Genomic DNA, 12184 nt, shown 5'->3' with positions numbered 1-12184 from the left:
GCTGGAAATGCTTTCTTCAGAATATCATTGCCTACCCTGTCTTTTGGTTGTCAATGTACCTTATCAGTCAGTAATTGTAGGTACCTAAAACCCTATATGTTTCACTACCTAGGCATAATGAGGTAGATTAAGAGATGGAGACCTGACTACTTACAAAGGCCCTTAAATGGATTAGAATGTGTTATTTTCCTGTGCAAACAGCTTAGGCCACTTTAAATACATTGTACTTATAATGCCATGGACTTACCAGATCTTTCATTCCTGAGCTCAAAGCACTCTGCAAACAAAGTGTTTCCTCCATGTTGAAGGATGGAGAGGGTGGAACACGATATAGTGAAATGGAAGTTAGAGTTTACAGTTCTGTTAGAAGGACCTTATAAATGGAATTGTTGCTTACATAATCCAAGTTACAAAAAAAATAAAATAAAAGCTGGGCCTAAGGAAATGAGTTTAAAAACTGAGTTATCTATATTAGTTGTCTAGTTGAATCAAATTTGGATAGTAACTATGTAACACTTCATTGTTTCTGTCTATATACACATGGGCAGTTGTTTCATTGTTTATTTTATTCTATGTACAATCATATAAGCTCATATCAAGAGAGTTGTTGAATCATCCTATCCAAAGAGCAATTATCAGACTCCAACATATGAGAAAGCCATAAGTAGACAAAAGTCCAGAGACATTCCGAAAGTAGATGTATGGAGCAGAAGAGGTCATTACTTACTGTCACTTTTCTAAGAAGCCAGATAATGTACACATTCACTTTATAAATATTTATAGAGGTCCTGCTATGTGTGCAGTACCGTTTTAGGCATTGAAGTAGGGCAGTGAAAGTAAATACAAAATTACCGAAGAATTTGGAAAAATGAAGGCTCTGGTTATAGTCTGAACACTCTAGTATTTGGGTGGGTATAGGAGGAGGGGGCATCAAAAGAGCTGGAAAAGGAGTAGTTGGTGAGGTAGGAGCCAGACCAGGAAAGTATAGCATCACAGAATCAAAGAAACCAAAGGGCTTTAAAAAGGAGGGAATGTTAACTGATTAGAAAGCTACAGAGAGGGAGTCAAATTTAGAGAGAAGAGGCTACTTGGTTTGGCAACACAGATGCCTTTGGTGACCTTGAGTAGCTCAGCCTCAGTGGAGATGTAGAGAAAGAAGCCTAATTTGAGTGGCTTGAGAAGAAAGGGTGAGGTAAGGAAATGTGTATGGTGGTGACAGACAATTTTTTCAGTAAGTTTTGTAGTGAACGAGGAGTAAAGAAACGAGAGGTAGTTGGAGGTAGATGTAGACAAAGACGTTTTTTAAGTTGGAGATAAAATAGCAAGTTACTTGTTGATGGATAAGATACAGTTGAGAGGGTGAAATTGATGATGGGTGCCAGAAGGAAGGCTCTAAGAATGTACGGATGGGGTGGGACTGTAAGCACAGGAATGGGGCTGCCTTTGATGGATGCAGACGCATCTTATTTACAGTAATAGAGAGGCTGCATTTCGGTACAGACATGGGCCAGTCTTGATCATTTCAAAGGTGGAAAGATATGGGACTTTTTGGCCTCTTCTTTTTTTCTTAAATGAACTTTGAAGAAATGTTTCTATCTAAGAACTGTGGTGTAGCATTTGGAGGGTTGAAAAGAGAAAAAAAATGATATGAAAAGCATAAGCTCAGTCTTGTGATCTTGTGTGTTCTCCAACCATATCCAGCTGTGTAAGTATGGGGGTCTGGGTTTCTTCAGGATTTAAGCTTTACCAGGTGACAGTACCTGTAAGGAAGTGATTTTAAAGATGCATGTGGGGGAATCTACAAACAGTAAATGCTGGAGAAGGTGTGGAGAAAAGGGAACTCTCTTGAAATGTTGGTGGGAATGTAAATCAATACAGCCATTATGGAGAACAGTATGGAGGTTCCTTAAAAGACTAAAAATAGAACTACCATATGACCCAGCAATCCCACTACTGGACACATACCCTGAGAAAACCATAATTCAAAAAGTGTCATGTACCACAATGTTCGTTGCAACCCTATTTATAATAACCAGGACATGGAAGCAACCTAGATGTCCATCAACAGATGAATGGATAAAGAAGATGTGGCACATATATACAATGGAATATTACTCAGCCATAAAAAGAAATGAAATTTGTAGCGGGGTGGATGGACCTAGAGTCTGTCATACAGAGCAAAGTAAGTCAGAAAGAGAAGAAGAAATACCATATGCCAACACATATATATGGAATCTAAAAAAAAGAAAATGGTTCTGAAGAACCTAGGGGCAGGACAGGAATAAAGACACAGACGTAGAGAATGGACTTGAGGACACGAGGAGGGGGAAGGGTAAGCTGGGACAAAGTGAGAGAGTGACATGGACATATATACACTACCAAATGTAAAATAGATAGCTAGTGGGAAGCAGACGCATAGCACAGGGAGATCAGCTCGGTGCTTTGTGACCACCTAAACGGGTGGGATAGGGAGGGTGGGAGGGAGGGAGACGCAAGAGGGAGGAGATATGGGGATATATGTATATGTATAGCTGATTCACTTTGTTATAAAGCAGAAACTAACATACCATTGTAAAGCAATTATACTCCAATAAAGATGTTAAAAAAAAAAAGATGCATGTGTGGGGAGGTGGGGGAGTAAGAGGACTCTGAGCTCAGCTCCCCCCATGAATGCATCAAAACTACATCTACATGTAGAATAATGCTCACTGAAAGCAACCTGAAGACAGCAGCATGGTTCTTCTACAACTAAATCTATTAAGCAAGGTCCACACGGAGTCTGGTGGGAAAGGAAGAGAGGTGATCTGTCAGGACCCACATCCCTAGTGGAGGACGCAGAAGAGGAGGGGGATATCACAAACTCAGGGAATCTAAAAAATAAAACAAATGAATGAATATAACAAAACAGACTCACAGATATAGAGAACAGACTCTAGTGGTTACCAGTGAGGAGAGGGGTGTGGTGAAGGGCAAGTTAGGGGCAGGGGTTTAAGAGGTACAAACTACTAAGTATAAAATAAGACACAAGGATGTAATGCACAGCCCAGAGAACATAACCAATATTTTATAATAACTTTAAATGGAGTATAATCTACAAAAATATCAAATCACTATGTTATACACTAGAAACTAATATAACATGGTAAATCAACTGTACTTCAATAAAAAATAAAGATGACCACAAGACCTTATTGAGGTAAAGAAGTGAGAATCAGAAAAAATTGATAGGGAGAACTTAGCTTTGTCAATGGACTCGATATCTAGATGCAGTCAAAGAATTGCAGTTATAGTAGGATGCTGAAGATAAGATCTTAGAGGCAATTAAATTATCAGTGTGAACAAGAAAAAGTGGTGACTAAGCCAACAGACATCTAAGGTATGATTCTGAAAAGATTGATGGCAGCAAGGACGCAAAAGAACAGATGGCCAATGTGTTGGGTGACATCTACAAATGGATCTTATAGGATCTAAGGGTACTTATGACAGTATAATTTAAGCTGCTCTAATAAAGGGACCACAAAACACCATGGGTTCAATAAAATACAAGGTTTCTTCTTTCTCTCGTAATAGCCCAGGATGTCCAAGGAGGTAGGTTTCTGTGCTTCATGAGATCATTTGGCAATCCAGGGATTCTGCCATGTTGCTCCAGCACCTGCATGTAGCCTTCAACCTCGTGGTCAAAGCTGGCTCATTATCATTATCATATCCATGGGGGAAAGAAAGTTAAGGGCAAGCTGATTCCTCTTAAGGAAGTTGGTATATCACTTCTGCTCACCATCACTGACCGTATCTTGACAATATGGTCACATCTAGCACTCAATTGAGTCTACAGGCGATTGGCTGTTTGCCTAGCTAAACCCCAAAGGTTTCTATTACTAAAGGGAAAAAAGAGAGAAAGGTCACTGGGGGATAATTAGCAGCTCTTCCACAAATGTTAAAGTCACCAAGAATGATAGCGAAGGATAATGGGTATATTTCCTTGGAATTGGTAATTAATTTCTATATGTAATTACAAAATTCATTTACTGAGCTCTTGCTCTGTGCCAAGATATGAGCAAGGATACTTATATGATTCCAGCATGGTCTTTAATCTCAAGCTCAAACTCTCTGTCACAAAAGCCAAGAAGCAAAATAAACAAACAACCAAAAATAACTAGTGCTATAAAGAGTTATACACACTATGTCAGAATAAAGTTTGTAAAAATGTCAGCGTCAAAAAGGAATGTTTGCCTTCTCTCTGGGTCAGGTGATTGTAGGGAGGGGCCAGGAGGGGCTTCATGGACAGGTGTGGCAGGGAGAGGTATCAGTATAGTGTCTCTTTTACATTGTCATGTGGCTTCACGGGGCTCTGCAGGGTATGTGGTGTCTTCACATTCACTTTCTCATGTGATCCTCCAGCCAGTCTTTGAGGAGTGTAGGCTGGGTGTAGTGATGCACATTTTTTTAGAGTTGATTTACAATGCTGTATTAGTTTCAGGTGTACAGCAAAGTGATTCAGTTATAAATATATATATATATATATTCTTTTTCAGATTCTTTTCCATTATAGGTTTTTACAAGATATTGAATATAGCTCCTGTTATACAGTAGGACCTTGTTGTTTATGCATTTTATATATAGTAGTGTGTATCTGTTAATCCCAAACTCCTAATTTATCCCTCCTGCCCCCTTTCCCCTTTGGTAACCATAAGTTTGTTTTCTAGGTCTGTGAGTCTATTTCTATTTTGTAAAGAAGTTCATTTGTAACATTATTTTAGATTCCACATATAAGTGATATCATATGGTATTTGTCTTTGTCTGACTTTCTTCACTTAGTATGATCATCTCTAGGTCCATCCATGTTGCTGTAAATGGCATTATTTCATTCTTTTTTATGGATGAGTAATATTCCATTGTATATATGTACCACATCTGCACATTTAAGTAAGTGGAGGCTCAGGCACTTGCCTCAAGTCTCACAGCTAGTAAATAGCAAGGCTGGTTCTAGAGTCCAGCCCACGACTTACAAGAACAGGGCTCTTTCCAAGATGTCACCTTGGGGGTTATGAAGAGCAGACTTAGATGAGTAAGACCTGGACAGGCCGTGCACATCTTCGTGTGTGTGCATGTGTGTGCGTGTGCACGCATGTGTGTGTGTGTACACATGTGTATGTGCGTGCGTGTGCATGAGTGTGTGTGCGTGTGTGTGTGCGTGTGTACACGCGTGTGTGTGTGTTGGTTCCAATTTTTTAAAATCTTGAAAAACAATTGTTAATTAACTCTGTAGACATAGGTCAATGCATAGCACACAACACAAAATGGAATTCTCAGGAAGAGAGGAAGCAAGCCAACTGTTGCATTCTTCTTATTCCCCCAGTGGACATAATTTACACTTGTATAAAGCACCATTCTCCTGAGGCATAGTACACCAAATAGCCAAAAATGCCAATACACTGATTATGCTTTCACTTCTTTTGTCAACTTTGTCTCCCCCAAAATTATGACAAGGTCCAAAAATCTAATTCAACCTCAAAAAATAAAGACTAATCATGAGGAGGTATTCAAAAAGGACTGTAAAAGCAATTCCGCAAAGTTCCAAACCTGCTTTGGGTAAAGGTAAATTAACTCTCCAAGGTTCCTACTTGGAAATAGATAATGTTCATTTGGGTGAGTATCCTGCCATGGTTTAAAATGCAACCTCATTAATTTATTGTGAGGTCTTAGAAATTGCATCATTCGGGGGACTTCCCTCATAGCGCAGTGGTTAAGAATCTGCCTGCCAATGCAGGGGACACGGGTTCGATCCCTAGTCCAGGAAGATCCCACATGCCACGGAGCAACTAAGCCCGTGCACCACAACTACTGAGCCTGCGCTCTAGAGCCCGCGAGCCACAACTACTGAAGCCCAAGCACCTAGAGCCCGTGCTCCGCAACAAGAGAAGCCACCGCAGTGAGAAGCCCGCGCACCGCAACAAAGAGTAGCCCCTGCTTGCCGCACCTAGAGAAAGCCCGCGTGCAGCAACGAAGACCCAACGCAGCCAAAATATATATATATATGTAAAAAAAAAGAAATTGCATCATTTCTCTATCACCTATAGAAGGTTCTGTTACTCGTATTTACTAAGGCAAAGAGAAAGAAGGAAAAAAGCAGCATCTAGATCACAATATTTACTGGATCTTTGATGCATGGCGTTGAGGCTGAATTCCACTTGTTACATTCAGTTAGCCTGATTGCCTCCTGTGTGTTAGACACTGAAGCTCTGAGTAAAGAAAACAGACGTTTCTCTACGTCTTTCTTTTTCTGTCTTCTTAGGAAAACATAGTTTCCTGCCCTTGTCCCGTTCACAGAATTAGATGCGCTGGGCTGAGGCATTAGGCCTAAACAGATTTGACTGAAAAGGTGTTAAAAATTCTATGCTGTTAGTACGTGCACATGTCAGGGATTGGAAAATTTATCGGGATAAATTAAGCGAATGTGCTCCAGCGGAAACTTGCAAGGTGAATGATTTTCAAAAGGCATGTGGGGCGTGGGAGGTTGAGGAGGGTGACAATCAGGGCACAGATCAGTGTGGGCGAAGTATTAAGTATTTTTCACACTCATGCTCTCAACTTCACAGCCTATAGGACAGGGGTCACCAAACACCATAATTTTCATTTAAAGGCCCCAAAACATTGATGAGTATTACCAATATTCTATCATAAACTATGATATTTATAAATTGGAGATGGCCAAATATTAACGAAGGAGAGAAAGGGAAATGAGTTAACTTTACCTAATCCTTGGCACAATTTTGAAGCAACTAATGAAAGAAAGTGAGTAAGCTGGGCTTCACGGAGAGCAGATCCCCCCTAGCCGCCCTCCAAGTCCCTGGTTTGTCCTGCTCCCAGAGCTACTGGGCTAGGAGAGCATCGCTAGGCCAGGAAAATGTGGGAGACATTTTCAAATACCTTGCTAAAATAAAAAGCCACTATTTTTTTTTCTTATTTTCTGATGAAAGGGTAGAAAAGGCATAAACTTTAACTACATAGATGAAGAATAGATTAAATTTTTTTTCAGTGATATAAGATAGTCACTGCAGCTCAGGACCATTTTTATGTGGGGTGTGGGGCACAGGAAATGGAGGTTAGTTAGAACACTCAGACTCCTTTTGTATTACATAATCCACCTTCATTGCTCTAAGCAAGGGGGAAAATTCCAAAAACTGAAAACTGCATGAAGCACACAAGAGTGGAACAGACGATTCTCAGGGAGGAAAAACGCCCTAGGTTTGGCACTGCTAACTTTCTTTTCTCATCTGATCCATTACCTTTATGTTAATATTTACATGATGCTAGCGGTTTACCAGGTTGTGCCTATAATGGAAATACGAGGGCACGTGTTTAGAAAATAGGATTTTGCACACAAGTTAGAGACATCAGTATCCTCTTGCTTTCCAAAACCTCTCACAGAAATCACTAAGTGTTGATTCACATCTAATGAAAATTGCAGAACTTGGTACCCTAACATTTCCTATGTTTTCCCCTGAATAGTATCTCATCAGGAAATTGTGGGCAATAATGCACTTGCATTAACAGGTCTTTTCAGATTTAAAGTTTGTTCAATGTGGCTCATTATTGTCGTGAATGTCCTCTGAGATTCTGAATGTCCTCTAAGATCTGAGCCTCACGTTAGGATTTTATTTCATTCAGTTCTGTATGGTGCCAGGGTTATTTTATGCTGTGTACCTGTATTCTGGCCGATCATTCAAATTCCAAATTGCCTTAGAGCTCCTCTAGCTTAAGTGAAAGTCAGAGAGATGGAGCTTACCTAAAATCATGCAGCCAGTGACTGGTAGAATCAGACCTTTTTCTCTGTCCACATGAAACGTCACTGGAACTAAATTAAACTTTCCCCTTGTTTAGGAACCATAGTACATCAATCTAATGCCCACTTCTCTTCATACCCTGTCTTTGCTCCAACTACTTTCCACATCAGTATTTTGTAGACCTTTACTTGGGTGTTTTACTCTGACAATATCACTGCACTGTGAGTCCTCGAATGCAAATACCACACCTTCATTTCTACACCTACAGTGCCAAGTGCATCTTAGGCACTGAATAAAAGAGCATAAATAACACCATATGCTCTATGACTTGATGCAAACTTGAGGCGCATCATGTGTCATGCCCAACTTGTGTTGGTAAAAACATTAATTAATGTTTATTTGCATAACATTGCAAGCAAAGAGTTCATCTGTTTTGCCCTGAACTGTGACCTCTTGAGGGTAAGGGCCACATCTTTATTTTTCTTTGTGTCTTCTCCAGTACCTAGCTGTATGGTCAGGCCACTCAAGATGGCTGTTCTTTTGCTCTCTGTACATCCCCTGCTCTATCAGGGCCTGCTTCACCTACGCCCTACCTATGCACATGACTGACCTTCCCACACACTTGCCCCAGGCCCCAGTTAATGACTGTTCTAGCTTTAGATCAGAACTCCCCATTACGCTTATCAAAGGGGTGGTGAGGGGTCTGTCCCTCTGCTGGTTTCCTTGGTAACCGATGAGCCAACCCGTCATCATTTCCCCCTGTAACTGGTGACCTCCCCCTGCCGCTGGGAGCGAAGGCTGCCACCGTGTGCCCTGCCCCACCATCCAATGCACATGGCAGGGTGTCACTCCAGGATCTTGCTTCAGATGTGTAAGCTCCTCCATCTATTAAACGATTGATGTCACTGTCACTGACTCCAAGCTCTTTCTTTGGCCTTGAAGCTGGTCAAATACAGGCCTTGCGGGTCTATGAAGTACAGCCCAACACCAGTACAATGCCCAGTACCTAATATGTGTTTACTCAGTGAGTAGATAAATGAAGTTACTTCTCAAGTAAGTTCCAGGCACCCCAGTGACCCAAGATCATCTTTTACATTAGATGTGGACAAGGGGATGCCTCAATCCACTCCTAGCTTACGTTCTTGGCAGGAAAATAGTAGCATTCTCTGAGAGGCCACACACCCTGATTTTCTAGCACTGTGGGCTTCAGCTTCTGCATCTCTTTATGCGCTCCAGGGTTTGGCAACCACTTGTTGATGCTTATGAGAGGGAGCCTTGCTTAGTGATAATATTCTTGCTATAGCACATTGGCGTGGAGTTTATTAAACCTTCCATGAAGATGTGTGCTGCCGTACTCCTGAGAGCTCTAAGGGAAGGTCAAGTGATTTAAATTTCTTCTGTCTACTCACATTTATTGAGCACCCACTATGTCCCCGATGAGTGCAGAGGATACAGAGATGCATGATCAATGGATTCGGCTGTCAAGGAGCTCATAGCCAGATGGGGGAAACAGATGTATAAATAGATAATTTAATATAATGCTACACATGCTTGCATAAACTTACGAACAAAACTCTTTGTCGATTACACCAGTCCAATCTTTCCCCCAAAGCAACTCATCCTTTCCTAAAGAAGGAATCACTCTGCAGGGCTCTGAATTTTTAAATATTCTAAACACTCATTGGCCTTCAGCAATCAAATTTAAAACTATGTTGGTGCTCAGGAAATAAACTTCCCCAAATTGATCCATGTTTCAGAGAGTAAGAAAACGACAACAATAACAACAACTACTTCCCAGAAACATACATCTCCTCGGAGGGGGGAAACGGCCAGCAAACACACAAATCCCTTTCAAACAAACGTGTCAGAAGCAGGACCCAATAAAGTGCGGATGTAACATGAAACAAGTCACATAATGGAGCTGATTGTGCTGTTGGACACAGGTTTGGAAATCCTTCTTCCAGCTCATGCTGTGGCCCCAGGTTAAAAATCTGCAGTGTGTTAAGCAATAGTAACCTTTAAGGTAAGAGGGTCAACTTACTCAATATGGTTTTACTCTGGAACAGAAACTGGGACTAAGGGAATGTCAACTGTCTGCTACAGACACAGTCCACTCCCACAGACATCCAGTAATAGAAGCATCTCTTTTCCCCTTAGAAACCTAAAACCCCCATTTCAATATCTACATTCCCATGAATTTAAATAATACTGTTAGTTTCACCATTTTTTAAATGCATATGGCTAGCCATTAGTGCCTTTGTAACCTTATTTTCACTTTACTTAAGAATTTCTAAGTTTTTAAGTGCACCCATTAAACTTCTCAGACTTCCTCAAAATTAGGCGTGTTCAGGATCGCTTTTCCAGGATGTGTAATCGTCCATGTTGAATGCATGCTGGGAGGAGTAGGTCACCCTAACCTCTTTGAAAAATTGAAAGAAAACTGGTAAAATGGAAATATCAGATGGTTTATTTACTGATTACAGTAAAGGATATATTGGCTCACTTCTGTATATGGTACCATACTGAAATCCGCATCATTTCCAAAATATCTGAAGGCACTACCACAAGCTGAAGATTGACTCAAAGCAACATTCAGTTTTAATTTTTCAATTAAACAGTGTGTTTGGATCTTTGCTAAGTCTTCATTTTTGAATACGTAAATGGACTAAATAAGCTTGCATTTGATTTTCAGATTAAAAACGGGATTTTTTTTTAATTGATGGCAAACTCATTTCCTCATACTCTCGCCCTGCATTTGGAGCAAATGAGGCCAGGGAACCCAGGAATTGGACTCCCAGGCCTTACCCCAGTACTGTACATGCCTACCAACCTTACCCTAGTACCCCAGTGAGTATCATGCCCTGTGTCTTAAAAAAGATCAATCAAAAGAAATTGGTTCCTATAGATATTAGATCCCCCTAGATACTTCACAACTCTTCAGCTAGTAAATTTAGAGGATAAAAAAATGTCATGCTCTTTATTATTTCTTTAGTCTTTATTTTTCTTTCTCTCTGGTTAATCTGTACATTTCCTCTAGCCTATTTTTAAAGTATCATGTTAAAACAGAAAAAAAAAATCACAAAAGCTGAAAGTAATGATCTTGAGAATTACTTGACAGGTCACATCATGGGAAATGGGCCAAAATGTCAGTTTAGGGCTAGACTGTAGGAAACACTGAATTCTTATCTTTTATTCTCAGCCTGGAGAGGAGAGGAATTGTAGCCAGGTATACAAGTTATAAGGTGCCTGCTCGTATGGCAGAGAGAATGAGACTGTTAGAGCTGAAATAATTTTTGGAATCATTATTTGGGAAAAAATTGCCCAGTTAGAAGGCTATAGACTCTATGTACCATCTATTTTTTTGGCATACCACATAATAAAACCTCATCAATTTGCTCTAATTAAGGGCAAATTATGTGTTGTGAGGCTATTCTGAATTAAAGTCTCAATAGAGAAAGGGATTATAAAGAAAATATAACTTTATCAATTCAAGTTTATATAGTAAAATAGTTTCCTTCTCTTAACAGAAGAAAGTATTACCTGTATTCTTGTAAAAGTACTAATAAATAAATAAATATATATATATATATATACACTAAAATTAGTATTCCTACTGTTTAAATGCAAATGTAGCCACTAAATAGTTTCATTATTAAATAAACTTTTATTTCCTTTCTTTATTCTATTGTTTGCTTGATAAAAATATTGCAGACACATCTATACATGCTTCCAAAATTTCCTCAGCACAAAATAATATCCAGGTCCTCGGTAGGTGACCCATAGAAAAATTATATTTTAGCTTGATTGCATTATTCTTTACTATTAATATTCCTATAAATTGAGCCAAAATTTTCTTTGCCCCTTTTCTATATAAGAATCATTTTACAGAAGTAATTTTTGATTTTACGTTATTCCCAGTTGAGGCGTGGAGAGGAGAGGAAATTTGCTGAAGTTGCCCAAGTAATAGTGTAAGAATTCAAACCTGCGTTCAGGTATTAAACCCTATGATCTTAACCACTTTGCTATAGACCCTCCTGCTCTAATTAACTGCGTCTCTGGCACCCTCATTGGTGCACTGGCATTGGCTAGTATTAACTCTCAAGAGCAGACTATGCATGTCTCTTCCAAATTTTCAGTAAGTGACCTCCCACTGGTTTCTTGAAACTGGCCGTGGTGACATTCTTTACACTATGAAAATTGGCAGCACTGAAAATCAAGGCTTGCGTTTCCCCCTGGGGAGCTGTTTGTTCAGTATTAATCAGCACATCATTGGGCACCATCTCTCTACTTAGGGATCCATAGAGGTTATGGAACTAGGGAATTCCACTCCCATGCTGATGGACAAGACCATTGTAACAAGCTGGGATATGGGATTGAATTAATACTTTGCTGGTTATTCT

This window comes from Globicephala melas, chromosome 11 (assembly GCF_963455315.2).
Source record: "Globicephala melas chromosome 11, mGloMel1.2, whole genome shotgun sequence".
Classification (NCBI taxonomy): domain Eukaryota; kingdom Metazoa; phylum Chordata; class Mammalia; order Artiodactyla; family Delphinidae; genus Globicephala; species Globicephala melas.
This window is presented reverse-complemented; position numbering follows the sequence as displayed.